The 18,100-nt window shown below is 33.1% G+C and overlaps 1 protein-coding gene across 2 annotated transcripts in view; it reads left to right on the top strand.

The window, feature by feature from the left end:
* LOC127739435 (protein stoned-B-like) overlaps positions 1–18,100 on the top strand; it is a 56,476-nt gene that overhangs the window by 11,258 nt on the left and 27,118 nt on the right. For both annotated transcript variants that reach the window (XM_052251199.1, XM_052251200.1), the window contains one exon: positions 1,142–3,040. The gene's annotated coding sequence lies outside the window, so the exon portion shown is untranslated. The remainder of the gene's footprint in view (positions 1–1,141; positions 3,041–18,100) is intronic.

Genomic DNA, 18,100 nt, shown 5'->3' with positions numbered 1-18,100 from the left:
TAAAGGAGTGTGTTTGTAGTAGTATTATTGTTTCTGACATGACCTTGTTTCTCAAGTGTCTGCTGATGTACCAAGTGAGCGATTCTGGCTCGTGTGAGCCTCTAATTATACTGTCAGTCACCTACATTTTGTGTACAAACCCATCTCACAAACTGAAAACCTAAGGAAATGAAGAAAAAACTTTAAAAAACAAGAACTGTTTTAGTGGTTAATGGTGTAGTCTGATATTTGGACTTTTTTATGCCCCCGCCTCAGATCAAGTTCAAATTTGGGTGTCGTCACTTTTACCAATCTCGAGTTTTGCCCCCTTATACATGGAAACATTGCTGAATTTTTCGTTTCCATTCTCTAACTTTAGTTTGCCTCAACCAAATGTTATGAAACTTATACACAATGCTTTTTACCATAAAACACAGATTGGGTTCGAATTTGGGTGGCTTCACATTTAAAATTCTCTGGTTATGTCCCTTTATAACGTTATATGCAAGCGGGGCCATCAACTGTGTCCCATGGACACTTTCTCCATTTACTGTTTCTGTATTACACCCAACTCATCCCTTGATGATCAGCTACATTTATGTTCATTCTGATTTCCAGACCATCCTGACTGAATCCAATTTATCTAATCATCCCTTTCCCAATGGTTCTTACATAATCATTGATTGTCTTCATGTAAAGTTATATCATTACCTGCCTTATTTCACTGTCACAATAAAACAGATGCTGTTTACAATTTTAGATGAAGAAATGTATTTCTAAGGAAAACATTTGTATCAATATGTCACGAAAGATGTCCATAGGGAATCCTTATATATTTACATTTCTATTGTTTCATCAATTACCAGTTTTCTGAGCATCGTGAGAAATGTCAGTATTAGTGATACTAGAAATTAAGATATCACAAATTGGTTGTCATTGTATTAATGTTAACCCATTAGATGTAATTTTATAAGCGTAAGAAGCAGAAATCTGATTTACTTACACAATATTTCTGGTTAAATTTTCGTAATTTTATTCATTATGTTGTATTATGTCTCCACAAACACATTGATTTTCCATTCTCTGTTATAAGGAGTTGAGCATAAAGAGACTGAAGTTAGATAATAAATTTTAAGAAAGGAACTTTGATTTTTATTTACAGACATGAACAGGAGTATGGAAGTGCTATAGAACTTGTAAAGACTAAGTGATATTGATTAGAACAGCCAATGCCATGTGTTAACCAATCTGTAACTCCAACACGGCATAGAAGGTCTGCATGGCTGGAAGAAATGAGTTAGTTTATCAGTATACATAGTTAACACAACTATAAATATCTGATATTGATTTGTCAACAATTACTCTATCTTTTAGTGGCATTGAACTTGGTAATTTGGATAATTTACTGATGCATGAAGTGAGTATGGATTTAATGATTCGGTGAAGTTTTTTTATATAGATTTTTACAAAACTGGATTTAAAGATGTGAAGGACATGAAATATTAAGATATTGAAAAATATTGCTTTTAGAATGAGTATATCAGAAGCACCAACTACAATATCTGGTGATTTAAGAGCTCCTTTGGCAACATTTGATACATTTGATTTTGGAGAGGAAAGGAGCTCATTCAAAACTTTAAAAGATGATTCATTTGAGTTGAAAAGCGAAGTTGAAAGCACCAATTCAGAAGCCAGTATACCCTTTGAATACTCAACATTCACAGAGGATAGTAATGACCCCTTTATGCAGGACGTAAACACAGATTCTACCAAACAAGAGGATGTTTGGTCTAAAGTAGATATAAAGACATTTTCTAGTCCTCAACATTCAAAATTAAATAAAAGGAATAGTTTTGGATACCACAATTTAAAAGAGAAAAAGACAAGTAGTAGTTCAAATTCTTCAGATAGTTCTGATTCTGAGAGTGGGTACATACAAAGTGGTTATGTCACTGTTTCTAATAAGTTCTCAGGTTCTCAATTTCCTAGCGACATTTTTGATTCACCTTTACCACAGAGGGCATTTTTAAAACACATTGGAGATAATAATAGTTCTTGTGAATCTACGCCATTTTCTTCACCAAATTTGTCTAGATTTTCTCTTCCATCACTATTACAAGAACTTGAAACTGTTACTGAAAAGTCAAAACGAAAAGCAATTGAAAAGAGGATTCAAAGACTCCAGGTAACAAACAAACCGGTGGAAAGACCTCGGAGTACAACTCATATAAATGTGGTCAATTTTGAAGAATACAAACCAGAAATATCTCCATCTTTAAATAGTGAAAAACTGTCAATAAAATTGCCACCTGAGGAATTTCGAAAAAGACATAAAAGCCCCCTGAAGCTTCATGGTGAAATTTTTACCTTTATGAATGAGGATCAACTTTTCACAAGAACAAAATCTTTAGTTGTTGAAACGGCAAGTATACCTGGACAATCTCCAAAACGTGTATTGATACCTCCAACTCTTAGCCCATCTTGTTCACCATGTGTTTCTCGTAGGAAAAATGAATTAACAGAAGCATGTTCAAAACACTCTGAAATACTTTTCTCAACATCACCTGATAATTGGGTTGCATTTCCTAATGTGTCTTTATCTAGACAAGAAAACAGTATTTCAACAACAGCAAACTTCCATACAGATGGCAATTATTGTAAACAGGATGAAATTCCACCTCTAAACGAAGAAGTTCTTACCATAAGCATTGTAGAAAGAGATAATTCTAAGACTTGTGATATTTCATTGGAAGCCAGTTCAGCAGGTGACAGTTTACAATTAGAAAAGCAAATCAATATTCCCATGACAGGTCAAGGAGACAATGAACATTTACATACAGAACAGTTTGACAAAATGACATTAGACAATTCTGAAACATCAGATTTTCATAAAGAAATTATTTCAATTGTCAATGAAATATTTGATGCTGAATCAAGTCTACCACAGGTATTTCAGAATGAGAGAAAAGAAGATGAAGAAGTAGCAAAGGAGGGTGAAGTTTGTGCCAAAGAAGAGAATAATACTCAGAGTACTCATTTGCTTATTTCATAACTCATAATCGTAAGTACATTTATTTACTGGACAACTAAATTAGTAAACTCATTATTATTTTCTGTTTACTCATATTTAGGAATCACTTAAATAGAGTCAAAATAAAATTTAAGCTTTTACACTTCTAAATAACAATATGAAACGTATTATTAATTAGGAATTACAAACCCTTCAAATAGATTTCATTAACACCAAATTAATTATCAATATATATATATATATATGCAGAAGGTAAAAAATCCAATGTGATAAATGTGTGCACTGTTATTACTGCCTAATGAAGCACCATCATTTGACCATGGCTATTGTCTGTCTGTATGATGATACACATACTTATGAACCAAATGTCAAGTATAACCTAAGCTAACCAAAGACCTAACTGTAATGTGCAAGAAAAATTAATCTTTACATGCAATACTCTCAGAATGCTTGTTTAATTCGTGTTTCTTTTTGAAAGAGGTCAAGACTGTCAAGTAACTCTTGTTCATAAAATTATCGTAAAATCACTACACACCTTATAGTAATGTAATCTTATCTCACTTTATTTGTTTTAAATTAAAAGGAGAAAAGTTTGTGGTTCTGATTACACTTACAATGTTTTTTAATACTTCCTTGAAATTACAGCCCTGTTATTTATTATGGGTTTCCTTATTGCTGATTGATACTGATAGACTCCACTCTGTAAACAAATGATTTATGATCAACTGATCAAGGTTACTTCTCCAGACAGTGTCAAATGTCATAATGATCCTCTAGGCAATTGAAAATGATTACCTGTAATTCTCAGGAATTAAAAAGTTTTGTGTTTTATATTCTAAAGTTTTGTGTTTTTTTTTGCTGTGCATGTACTGATTATGTGTCATTGATGGATACCCCTATCCTTTGTTTTTAGCTCACCTGGCCCAAAAGGGCCAAGTTAGCTTTTCTTATCACTTGGCGTCCATTGTCCGTCTTCGTCATCCGTTAACTTTTACAAAAATCTTCTCTGAAACTACTGGGCCAAATAAAACCAAACTTGGCTTAAACCATCCTGCGGGTATCTAGTTTAAAAATGTATCCGATGACCGCCATGGATAAAAGTAGAACATGGGGGTCAAATGCAGTTTTTGGCTTATATCTCTGAAGCTAAAGCATTTAGAGCAAATCTTACAAGGGTAAAAATGTTCATCAGGTCAAGATCTATTTTGCTGCTCCTAATTAGTAATTTTAATGAAATTTTGCAGTTTTTGATTATTATCTTGAATATTATAATAGATAGAGATTAACTGTAAACAGCAAAATTGTTCAGCAAAGTAAGAACTACAAATAAGTCAAACCTGACTAAAATTGTCAATTGACCCCATAAGGAGTTATTGCCCTTGAAAGTCAATTTTTTACAATTTTTTTACAATTTTTGTAATCTTTTACAAAAATCTTCTCCTCGGAAACTACTTGGCCAAATTAAACCAATCTTGGCCTAAATCATCCTTAATGATCTAATGACCCCACCCATCAACCAAGATGGCCACCATGGCTAAAAATAGAACATAGGGGTTTACTATTGAAGTCTATGGGAAAATTGTAAAAAAATAATTTCAAATGGTCACAACTTGAAAACTAATTTAAATAATGATAAGGGGTCTTCAGTAACTATTGTCAGACTACAATGGGATGACCTGCTTTTAATTTAACTACTGGGCCAAATTAAACCAAACTTGGTCTCAATCATTATTGGGGTATCTAATACTATTTATTATGATTTTAACCTTATTTTACATGATTTCCAAAACCACAGTAGATACAGGTGAGCGACACAGGCTCTTGAGAGCCTCTACTTTTATTGTATTATGATATTATTGTTGTTTTATCATGCCCATTTTATCATACACATATTCTGTTGTTGGTACTTCCTTCTTTATGGACAAGGATGGAAGCTGGTTATTGGAAGCACTCCTTGATATTATAGAATTACATGATGTGACAATTTAATGGCTTCACTCAAGTTAATGTTTTGTGTAGGAGTGACATCGCATAATTTAACTTGTAGTTCTTTCAATCTAAAATCATTAAAATGAGTGTAAATAAGGAGAAAAAAGATTAAGAATGGGGAACATTTAAGGAAGGAGGAGTCTTCATGTCTTCCTTCGATACAGAGGATAGTGTTCACTGGGATTAATGAGCTTGAGAACTAAAGGTTATGGTTGTTATTTGGAAACATATATCTTTTATTTATGTTTCAAGATGACTAAAAAAGTCAAAAAAGAAGTTCAAAGACAACAAATTGCAAGTTAATTTTGACAATCAAAATTTATATTTATTAATTGTGAATATAATGCCCTGTTTCTTATCTGAAAAATGTGTTTTGTCTTGTCACTGAATGAATTTCAGCAATATTTGTTATGACTTTGTCCTTACAACTATTTGCTTATCGTATCCTCTCATAAACCTTCTTACATGTATGATTACTTATCTCTCAGTTTTTGTTGGACGTCATTTACTGTTATTTAGCTTTTTTCCACCATGTATAGACTTGCACTAAGGTTTTAGAATTTTTATGCCCCTGCCGTAGCAGAGGGGGCATTAAGTTTTACCCTTGTCCCTCTGTATGTACGTCTGTACGTCCCAAAATTGGTTTCCTTTCTCTAACTTGAGTTTGCCTCAACCAAATGTTATGAAACATACACAATGATAATTATCACAAAACACAGATCAAGTTTGAATTTTGGTAGCGTCACTTTAACCATTCTAGAGTTATGCCCCTTTATAAATGGAAAAATTGCAACATTTTTAGTTTCCGTTCTCTAACTTAAGTTTGCCTCAACCAAATGTTATGAAACATATACACAATGCTTATTACCACCAAATACAGTTCAAGTTTGAAATTTTGGTAGGGTCACTCTAACTGTTCTAGAGTAATGCCCCTTTATAAATGGAAAAAAATGCAAAATATTAAGTTTCCGTTCTCTAACTTAAAATGCATCAACCAAATGTTATGAAACTTATACACAATGCTTTTTACCACAAAACACAGATCAAGTTGAATTTTGGTAGGGTCACTTTTATCATTATTGAGCTATGCCCCTTTATAAATCGAAAAATTGCAAAAATTTTAGTTTCTGTTCTGTAACTTAAGTTTGCCCCAACCAAACATTATGAAACCTATACACAATACTTATTACCTTAAAACTCAGATCAAGTACAAATTTGGGTAGACTCACTTTTATCGTTCTTGGGTTATGTCCCTTTATAATGTTGTATGCAGGCGGGGGCATCATCTGTGTCCATGGGGACACATTCTCCATTTATTATTTTTGCTTTAGAAGTCCAACAGTGTATAATTTGTCATGTTGACCTTGTCTCCAGACCTCCTCTCTCTTTCATTTGACATTTCTCTGTTGGCAGCACTCATAAAAATCCTGTATGTTCTTAATTTGACAATCTGTTGATCCTTTTGTTTTTTTTGTCAATATGTACTTTTTTACCAGAGCATTTCTTGTTGCAGGTATTTTATTATGTACATTTATACATATTATAGTATATTGTTTATTACTATGGCATGTACATGATGTATGTGTAGATCAGCAATGAGGATTTGGTATTCTGAATTTTATATACAAGTCATATTTTAGACCAGTAATGGAAACTTAGTATTGTGGACATATTCTTGAAAAGTCTTTCTTGATGCAGATTTTTAATAGTTAACATCATTGTTCCTAACCATATTTGATGTGCCGTAAGCTTTGTAATGAATAATGAATTAAGGTTTTGTTTTATGTATTGAAAATGTAAAACTGGCACAAACGACTGGTAATATGGATCTTCCTTCCAGAGCTCTTCTTCAGTTTAGACTTTTATTGTTTTATATTATATTTATCATTAGTCGTTACCTTCAGTCCGTGGTCAGATGTACAATTAGGTTTTTGAATTTTGCTTAAGGGATTTTGTTAAGGGACCAAAATTTAAATTTGTATGGCTCATTCACCATTGTACCTATTTAAAAAACCTAGTAAAATTTGTATGTTTCATCCATCATTATCTCTATAAATCTAGTCAAATTTGTATGGTTCATCCATCATTGTCTCTATAAAACCAAGTCAAATTTGTATGGTTCATCCATCATTTTCTTTATTAAACCTTGTCAAATTTGTATGGTTCATCCATCTTTGTGTCTATAAAACCTAGTCAAATTTGTATGGTTCATCCATCCTTGTGTCTATAAAACCTAGTCAAATTTGTATGTTTCATCCATCCTTGTGTCTATTAAACCTAGACAAATTTGTATGGTTTATCCATCATTGTCTCTATTAAACCTTGTCAAATTTGTATGGTTCATCCATCATCATGTCTATTAAACCTAGTCAAAATTGTATGGTTCATCCATCATTGTCTCTATTAAACCTAGTCAAATTTGTATGGTTCATCCATCATTGTCTCTTTTAAACCTAGTCAAATTTGTATGGTTCATCCATCACTGTGTCTATTAAACCTAGTCAAATTTGTATGGTTCATCCATCATCGTGTCTATTAAACCTAGTCAAATTTGTAAGGTTCATCCATCATTGTCTCTATTAAACCTTGTCAAATTTGTATGGTTCATCCATCATTGTCTCTATTAAACCTTGTCAAATTTGTATGGTTCATCCATCATTGTCTCTTTTAAACCTAGTCAAATTTGTATGGTTCATCCATCACTGTGTCTATTAAACCTAGTCAAATTTGTATGGTTCATCCATCATCGTGTCTATTAAACCTAGTCAAATTTGTAAGGTTCATCCATCATTGTCTCTTTTAAACCTAGTCAAATTTGTATGGTTCATCCATCACTGTGTCTATTAAACCTAGTCAAATTTGTATGGTTCATCCATCATCGTGTCTATTAAACCTAGTCAAATTTGTAAGGTGTATCCATCATTGTCTCTATTAAACCTAGTCAAATTTGTATGGTTCATCCATCATTGTCTCTATTAAACCTTGTCAAATTTGTATGGTTCATCCATCATCGTGTCTATTAAACCTAGTCAAATTTGTATGGTTCATCCATCATTGTCTCTATTAAACCTTGTCAAATTTGTATGGTTCATCCATCATCGTGTCTATTAAACCTAGTCAAATTTGTATGGTTCATCCATCATTGTCTCTATTAAACCTAGTCAAATTTGTATGGTTCATCCATCATTGTGTCTATTGAACCTACATGTTCATCCATCATTGTGTCTATTGAACCTACATGTAGTCAAATTGAAAGTATTGTACAATAATACTAAAAGTATGACTTATATTGAAGTGAAATTTTAAAAAGATTTAGAATGACCTTAAAGGGTCCTGCTGTTGACTGAAAATTTAAAAAAAATACAATGAAGTGGCCCTTATTTTCTCTTTCTTGTTTAAGTTGAAGGTCTTTTATTGTTAAATCATAATAATTTAATTTTGGATGTAACACATCATCTGATTGGCTGAGAGAATTTTGTTTATCAGCTCATAGACATAATTTTGTCATGTGACCGTGACGTCATCAACGTTTTGTAGTTGTTAAATAAGGCTATTAAATTTTTAGTTTGATTTATGTTATCCATTTTTTCCGACTCAAATTTAGAACATTCTCACATCTTCCTGTCCAATGGAATTCAAGTGATAGGTTAGATAAATATAGATTATCTATGGTATTGAAAACAAGAGGGAGTTTCTCAGCTACAATCTTATCCAAGGTTGATAGTTCTGAGAGGAGATGTAGCCAAGAAACTTCCTTGAGTTGAAAGACCATAGATAAAATCTGTTTATCTACTGTAAATTCAGAAATTATTGCATGCACTTATTATTGCGATTTTGAAGAATTGACAAAATTGCGATATTAACTATTGCGATTTCAGGATTATCTGCATACAGATATATGTATTGTATATTAGAATGCGAGTTCTTATTATTGCGATACTCACCCAGTCGCATTTTTCGTAATAATAAAAACCTCACAATATTTTCTGAATTTACAGTATATTTTCCTAGTCAAGGTTAATGACATTGGCTTAAGATGTCATCTTGTTCTCTTTCAAGCCATTCTCAGTCCATTAGCTAAAGATGGAAATGATCACACAAAAACATCAAAGCAACATTTACCGGTAAGAATATAGGGATAATACTTGGGCTTGGTCTTTTCTTATTAAAGCCCTTACCAGAGCCTGAATATTCTATTGTTCCTTGCTAATTTTTGGTGTGCAATAATTATAACGTCTCAGAAGTTTGAATTTGTTATAGGGTTTAATGAATTTTCATAACATAAATGTTAAATTGGTAATTAGGATATCCTCTACAGAATTCTCGCATATTTTATATATATTATATTATTATGTGCTTTACCATTTGATTTCCAGTAAGATTTGAATTTCATGTAAAGTTTCCATGTGTGTTTTACCAAAAATGGTAAATTTGTTTGGAAGATATTTAAAATTTTTGATATATCTGCACTTTGCTTGGGAAGCAAAATTCACACAATATGTCAAATTTGTACCCCAAAATGGTAAATGTATAGCTAGAGATATAAGAAGATGTGGTATGAGTGCCAATGAGACAACTCTCCATCCAAGTCACAATTTATAAAAGTAAACCATTATAGGTCAAAGTACGGTCTTCAACACGGAGCCTTGGCTCACACCGAACAGCAAGCTATAAAGGGCCCCAAAAATTACTAGTGTAAAACAATTCAAACGGAAAAACCAACGGTCTAATCTATATAACTCACTTATGAACCACATCAACAAACGACAACTACTGAACATGAGATTCATAAGTATATAACTTACAATGACAAAATTTCTCATTTTTGTCTTGACTGTGAGGAAGGCATGTTGCTTTTCCAGGCAGCAGTAGTGGCATGGTCGTTGAATTAATTAGTAATGTTGCTGTCCATTAGATTGTCTTTTAGTGAATTTTCTGCTGACATGCGAGACATATATCTATGTCAACAGTGTATTTGTTTCAGACTTAGTTTTATATTTAAAATGTGTAGCACATATATCATGCCTGAACATGCAGTTTATTGTTTGATTTTGAAGCTTGTCATGAACAAGTATAAAATTATCAGTTACCGGTAGATTTTTTAAACATTAAGGAAGTGACAGGAAAAGAGGAGTATTTTCTTAAGAAAATTATCCAAGCTAAACTTGATAACCAGTTATTATCATGTATGATATACTGTGTTTTAACATGAGTAGAAGTACACAGCCCCCATGAAGTTTATTTATTGGCAGTAAAGAATCATTGTAAGAACTTATTGATGTTTTCTAAGTTGTAATCAATAGACCAATTAATAAATAGAATATGTGATGATCACTATAAATGTTTTATTCACTTTATATTGATTTGTCAGCGAAGTGAAACTTATGAAAATAAGATAGTCAAAGTCCATATAATGTCCAGAAATAATGAATCAATAGGAAAACCAACTATAGTATACCAATTGTAGCATCTAACAATAAAAACTTTTGTGGACATATTGATTGTGGAATTTAGTTTTAAGAGGTTTCACATAAATGCACATTGGAACTTTTTTATTCACTGTTATTTTCAGAATGGGAAATAAAGGGTCAATATTACCATTAGAACATCAGAAATAAAAAATCTGAAAAAAAGTAAATAGATAATTTCCAGCTTGTAGAATTTAAAATTGGTTTTTGTCTCGCCTTGACGGAGCAAAAAAGCGAGACATAGGTATGCTGTTTCCGGCATCGGCGGCGGCGGCGTCAACAATGTATTAGTTTGTGATTAGGTCTAGTTCATGGTGAACCACTAGTGGTAGGTCAATGATATTTGGTATGCACTTGTATTAGCATTTGCACATCTCATTACCATGGAGATTATTTGGCACCGCCCCCTCAGTCAAGGTCTATTGACTTTGAAACTTTTCATAGTTTACATGTATTAGTTTGTGATTAGGTCAATTTATGGGGAACCACTAGTGGTAGGTCAATGATATTTAGTATGCAGTTGTATAAGCATTGGCATATCTCATTTCCATGGAGATTTTTTGGCTTCGCCTCTTTAGTCATGGTCTATAGACTTTGAAAATTTTGCTAAGTAAACATGTATTAGTCTGTGATTAGGTCGTTTCAAGGGGAACCATTAGTGGTAGGCCAATGTTAATTGGTGTTCAGTTGTATAAGCATTAGTGCATCTCATTTCCATGGAGAATATTTGGCCCTGCCCCCTCAGTCATGGTTTATTTACTTTGAAAGTTTTGCTTAGTTTACATGTATTAGTTTGTGATTAGATCAGTTTAAGATGAACTGCTAATGTTACGTCAATGATATTTGGTATGCAAAGTTATTGGCATTTGCAAGTATCGTTTCCATGGAGATTATATAGCCCCACCCCCTGATCATGGTTCATTGACTTTGAAACTTTTACATAGTTTACAAGTTAATGTTTGTGTTTAGGTTTGTTTAAAGGGAACGACTTATAATAAGTCAATGGTATTTGGTATGCAGTTGTATTAGCATTGGCACATCTCATTCCATGGAGATGTTTAGCCATGTACCTTCAGTCATGGTTCATCGACTTTGAATATTTGCATAACTTACATGTTAAAGTATTGCTCTTTTAATTTCAACATTTGCATTATCAAAATTACAAAAAGGCGAGACATATCTCTGTGATAACAGTTTATGTAATTAATGTTATATTCATTCATTCATGTGTACATGACGTACATTAGAACAAAGCATTACCGAGGGATGATTACTGTATAAATGTTTAATTCATCTAATGTTTAAGTGTCAGTGATTTGACAATTAGATAATTGTAACCTTTAAAGTAATGAATCAATATAAAAGAACAACATTCATTTTGTTTATATGTGGTATTATTGTTTATATGGTGATACATGAATAAATAAGAAGTATAATAAATTAATAATGATTGTCTTTCAAATCTTTTTCTTTGGCCCAATCATCTTAGTTCTTATTTATAAAAGTTATAATTAAGGATGTACACCTCTGAGGAGCCAAAAATTTCTAGAATTAAACTTTTTTTCTTAACCTGATTTTTGGGTTTATATGACTGTAAGAAAGTAATTGATGCAGAAAAAAATCATATGGTGGTGCACTTTTTTTTTTTTGCCTCGGCCATTTGAAAGTATCCCATTTTTAATGAATTTCCCATTTTTGGGCTATTATCATGAAAAATATCACAGTTTCACAATTAAGTAACTTTTGTTCATACTTACACTAAAGATGAAGTGGACCAATCTGAATGAATTTAACTTAAAAAAAACTATAAGTTGGTGTTAATATTAGAAAGTTTTATCAAATTTTGTTGCTTTTTTGTGTCAAATTGACCATGCTGTCAATTTGTGATTTTTGTCGAGCCTGCGACTTTGTCGCAGAAAGCTCGACATAGGGATAGTAATCCCGCGGTGGCGTTAGATAACTTCTTAAAAGCTTTATATTTTAGAAGCTAGAAGACCTGGATGCTTCATACTTTGTATATAGATGCCTTATGTTACGAAATTTCCGTCTGTCATATGTCCATTGTCCTTGACCTCATTTTCATGGTTCAGTGACTACTTGAAAAAAAAGTCAACATTTTTTGTAATGTTAATTTCTCTCTTATTATGAGTAATAGGATAACTATATTTAGTATGTGCGTACCTTGCAAGGTCCTCAGGCCTGTCAGACAATTTTCATTTGACCTCGACCTCATTTCATGGATTAGTGAATAAGGTTAAGTTTTCGTGGTCAAGTCTATATCTCAGATACTATAAGCAGTAGGTCTACTATATTTGGTATATGGAATGATTGTAAGGTGTACATGTCCAGCTGGTAGGTGTCATCTGACCTTGACCTCATTTTCATGGTTCAGTGGTCAAAGTTAAGTTTTTTGAGTTTTGGTCTTTTTTTCTAATACTATATGCAATAGGTCAACTATATTTGGTGTATGGAAATTCTATGATGTACATGTCAGTCTCACAGGTTTTATTTGACCTTGACCTAATTTTCACGGTTCATTTCTCAGTGTTAAGTTTTTGTGTTTTGGTCTGTTTTTCTTCAACTATAAGCAATAGATCAACTATATTTGTTGTATGGAAGGATTGTAAGGTGTATTTGTCTGTCTGGCAGGTATCATCTGACCTTGACCTCATTTTCATATGGTTCATTGGTCAATGTTAAGTTTTCATGGTTAAGTTTGTTTCTTAGATACTATAAGCAATAGGTCAACTATGTTTGGTTTATTGAATGATTGTAAGGTGTACATGTATTTCTCGTTTGGTTTATCTGACCTTGACCTCATTTTCTTGGATCATGTTAAGTTTATGTGTTACTTGTAGTAAAGCTTTATATTTAGGACTATCAACACAAAATTACATATTTTTAAGAATTTTGAAAAGAAAAAATTGATATGGGATGTACATTTTTTTGGTAAAATCATTTCTTTGTACCCTTCACCATTTTCTCAACATTTTGGCTGATGACACTGACCAGATTGCTTACAAAATTTGAAAATTTCATTACTCAAAAACTACTTATTGCAAGTACACAATTTTTTCACAGAGTTTAGTTTGATTATAATATTTTTTAAATTCATTGATATTTTTCACTTGTATCACATGTTTTGGAAATAATTCCTAAACAAGATTTCAAAACTGGAAATCAGAAAAATACATTCTTAAACAGTTATTGTGAAATAAATGTGGGATGCTTTAAGTTTTACCCCTGTACGTCCCAAAATTGGTTTCCGTTCTCTAACTTTAGTTTGCCTCAACCAAATGTTATGAAACTTATACACAATGCTTATTACCACAAAACACAGATCAAATATGAATTTTGGTGGCACCACTTTTACGCTTCTAGAGTTATGCCCCTTTCCAAATTTTGGAAAAATTGCTAAAATATTCATTTTGGTTCTCTAACTTTAATTTGCCTCAACCAAATGTTATGAACCTTATGCACAATGTTAATTACCACAAAACACAGATCAAATTTGAATTTTAGTGACGTCACTTTTACCGTCCTAGAGTTATGCCCATTTACAAATGGAAAAATTGCTGAAATATTCGTTGGCGTTGTAGTTGTCCAAAGACACATTGGTTTTCGCACAATAACTTTAGTTTTAGTGAATTGATCTCTATGAAATTCTACCATAAGGTTCAATACCACAAAAGGAAGATTGGGATTGATTTTGGGGGTTATGGTACCAACAGTTAAGGAATTAAGGGCCAAAAATGGGCCAAAAATAAGAATTTTTGTAACTTCCAGACAATAACTTGAGTGTTAGTGTATGGATCTCTCTGACATTGTACCACAAGGTTCCATATCACAAAGGGAATGCTGGGATTGATTTTTGGGGGTAATTTCCTCAAAATTTTAAGAATTAGGGGCCAAAAAAGGGGCAAAAAACAAGCATTTTTCTAGTTTCATGACAATAACTTGTGTGTGAGTGTATGGATCTTTCTGAAATTGTACTACAAGGTTCCATATCACAAAGGGAAAGCAAGAATTGAGTTTGGGGGTAAATGCCCAAAACGTTTAGGAATAAGGGGCCAAAAATAAGCATTTCCTAGTTTCCAGACAATAACTTGTGTTCAAGTGTATGGATATCTCTGAAATTGTACTGCAAGGTACCTTACCACAAAGAGAAGGCTGGGATTGATTTTGGGGGTAATTGCCTCAAAATTTTAGGAATTAGGGGCCAAAAAGGGGTCAAAAACAAGCATTTTTTCTAGTTTCAGGACAATAACTTGTGTGTAAGTGTATGGATCTTTATGAAATTGTACTATAAGGTTTCATTTCACAAAGGGAAAGCTGGGTTTGAGTTTGGGGGTAATTGCCCTAAATGTTTGGGAATTTTGGGCCAAAAAACAAGCATTTTTGTCGAGCCTGCGACTTTTGTCGCAGAAAGCTCGACATAGGGATAGTGATCCGGCGGCGGCGGCGGCGGCGGCGGCGGCGTTAGCTAACTTCTTAAAAGCTTTATATTTTAGAAGGTGGAAGGTCTGGATGCTTCATACTTTGTATATGGATGCCTCATGTTACGAAGTTTCCGTCAGTCACATGTCCAATGTCCTTGACCTCATTTTCATGGTTCAGTGACTACTTGAAAAAAAAGTTAAGATTTTTTGTAATGTTAGATTCTCTCTTATTATAAGTAAGAGGATAACTATATTTGGTATGTGCGTACCTTGCAAGGTCCTCATGCCCGTCAGACAGTTTTCACTTGACCTCGACCTCATTTCATGGATCAGTGAACAAGGTTAAGTTTTGGTGGTCAAGTCCATATCTCAGATACTATAAGCAATAGGTCTAGTATATTCGGTGTATGGAAGGACTGTAAGGTGTACATGTCCAACTGGTAGGTGTCATCTGACCTTGACCTCATTTTCATGGTTCAGTGGTTATAGTTAAGTTTTTGTGTTTTGGTCTGTTTTTCTTATACTGTATGCCATAGGTCTACTATATTTGGTGTATGGAATGATTGTAAGGTGAACATGTCTAGCGGGCAGGTGTCATCTGACCTTGACCTCATTTTCATGGTTCAGTGGTCAAAGTTAAGTTTTTGAGTTTTGGTCTTTTTTTCTAATACTATATGCAATAGTTCAACTATATTTGGTATGTGCGTACCTTGCAAGGTCCTCATGCCCTTCAGACAGTTTTCACTTGACCTTGACCTCATTTCATGGATCAGTGAACAAGGTTAAGTTTTGGTGGTCAAGTCCATATCTCAGATACTATAAGCAATAGGTCTAGTATATTCGGTGTATGGAAGGACTGTAAGGTGTTCATGTCCAACTGGCAGGTGTCATCTGACCTTGACCTCATTTTCATGGTTCAGTGGTTATAGTTAAGTTTTGTGTTTTGGTCTGTTTTTCTTATACTGTATGCCATAGGTTTACTATATTTGGTGTATGGAATGATTGTATGGTGTACATGTCTAGCGGGCAGGTGTCATCTGACCTTGACCTCATTTTCATGGTTCAGTGGTCAAAGTTAAGTTTTTTGAGTTTTGGTCTTTTTTTCTAATACTATATGCAATAGTTCAACTATATTTGGTGTATGGAAATATTTTATGATCTATTTGGCAGTCACGCAGGTTTTATTTGACCTTGACCTCATTTTCAAGGTTCATTGCTCAGTGTTAAGTTTTTGTGTTTTGGTCTGTTTTTCTTAAACTATAATATAAGCAATAGGTCAACTATATTTGTTGTATGGAAGAATTGTTAGATGTACATGCCTGCCTAGCATGGTTCATCTGACCTTGACCTCATTTTCATGGTTCATTGGTCAATGTTTAGTTTACTTGGTTAATGTTAAGTTTATGTGACAGTTCTAATAAAGCTTTATATTTAGGACTATCAACATAATATCAATGATTAGTAAAGAAGGCGAGACATTTCAGCGTGTGCACTCTTGTTACAGTTTCCAGACAATTACTTGTGTTCAAGTGTATGGATCTCTCTGAAATTGTACTGCAAGGTACCATACCACAAATGGAAGGCTGGGATTGAGTTTGGGGGTGATGAATCATAAGGTGGTTCAAAAAATTGGGGGGGGATTTTTTTTTCCTTTTTTTTTTTTTCTTTAAAATTTTCCATTTTAAATTGGTTATTTTTGATTTATATATAAAAGTAAATAATAATGATATTGTTTGATTTCATCAAAAATTGAAATATTGGGGTTCTTTGATATGCTGAATCTAACCGTGTATTTAGATTTCTTAATTTTTGGTCCCGTTTTCAAATTGGTCTACATTAAGGTCCAAAGGGTCCAAAATTAAACTTAGTTTGATTTTAACAAAAATTGAATTCTTGGGGTTCTTTGATATGCTGAATCTGTGTATGTATTTAGATTTTGGATATTGGACCATAAAAGGTAAATTAAAAATTTTTTAAGTTCTAAGACCACATTCATTCTGTGTCAGAAACCTATGCTGTGTCAAATACTTAATCACAATCCAAATTCAGAGCTGTATCAAGCTTGAATGTTGTGTCCATACTTGCTGCGGTCGTATCAAGCTGCGCCCAGCGGAGCATTTTATCTAACTTTAATTTGCCTCAACCAAATGTTATGAAACTTATGCACAATTCTAATTACCACAAAACACAGACTAAGTTTGAATTTTGGTGGCGCCACTTTTACCGTTCTAGAGTATAAATGCCCCTTTACAAATGGAAAAATTGCTGAAATATTCATTTCCGTTCTCTAATTTCAGCTTGCCTCAACCAAATGTTATGAAACTAATGCACAATGCTAATTACTACAAAACACAGTTCAAGTTTGAATTTTGGTGGCATCACTTTTACCATTCTAGAGTTATGCCCCTTTACAAACGAAAAAAATCCTGAAATATTCGCTTCCGTTCTCTAACTTTAGTTTGCCTCAACCAAATGTTATGAAACATATGCACAATACTAATTACCACAAAACTCAAATCAAGTTTGAATTTTGGTAGCGTCACTTTGACAGTTCTTGAGTTATGTCCCTTTATAATGTTATATGCAATCGGGGGCATCATTTGTGTCCCATGGACACATTCCCCATTTATTTTGAATTAATATAGATTGTCTACCACTAGTTACAGTTTAAAAAAGAATTACATACTTTTCTGTTATTTAAATTTCTGTGCACAATTTCTCTAAATGCAATGCACAAGATCATGTTGCAATACATATTGCTGTATGATATCTACTTGAAAGTCCTACAACCAGTTAACCAATTTAAAAATAAAGGAATGATTTCTATATCAGTAGGATAAGTACTTTGAGCTTGCTTTTCAGTAGTTGTGAGCATTTGATGATGCAGTATTTTTTTACTGGTGCATTTGTCCCCCTTTTCTGAGATCAACTGCCCATAATACCAAGTGAGCTTTTTTTATCATTTGGAATCTGTCGTCTGTCCTTGTCCACTAACTTTTACAAAAATCTCCTCCTCTGAAACTGCTGGGCCACATTTGGCCTCAGTTATCATTGGTGTATCTGGTGTTAAAAAAATGTGTTCGATGACCCTGCCTGCTTACCAACATGGCCGCCATGGCTTAAAATAGAAAATGGGGTAAAATGCAAGTTTTGTCTATTATCTTGAAAAGTTCTATTATCAATAGAGAAAATAT

Source organism: Mytilus californianus, unplaced genomic scaffold (genome assembly GCF_021869535.1).
Source record: "Mytilus californianus isolate M0D057914Y unplaced genomic scaffold, xbMytCali1.0.p SCAF_4, whole genome shotgun sequence".
NCBI lineage: Eukaryota > Metazoa > Mollusca > Bivalvia > Mytilida > Mytilidae > Mytilus > Mytilus californianus.
The sequence above is the reverse complement of the archived record's forward strand: the minus strand, read 5'-3'. Positions and strand labels throughout refer to the sequence as shown.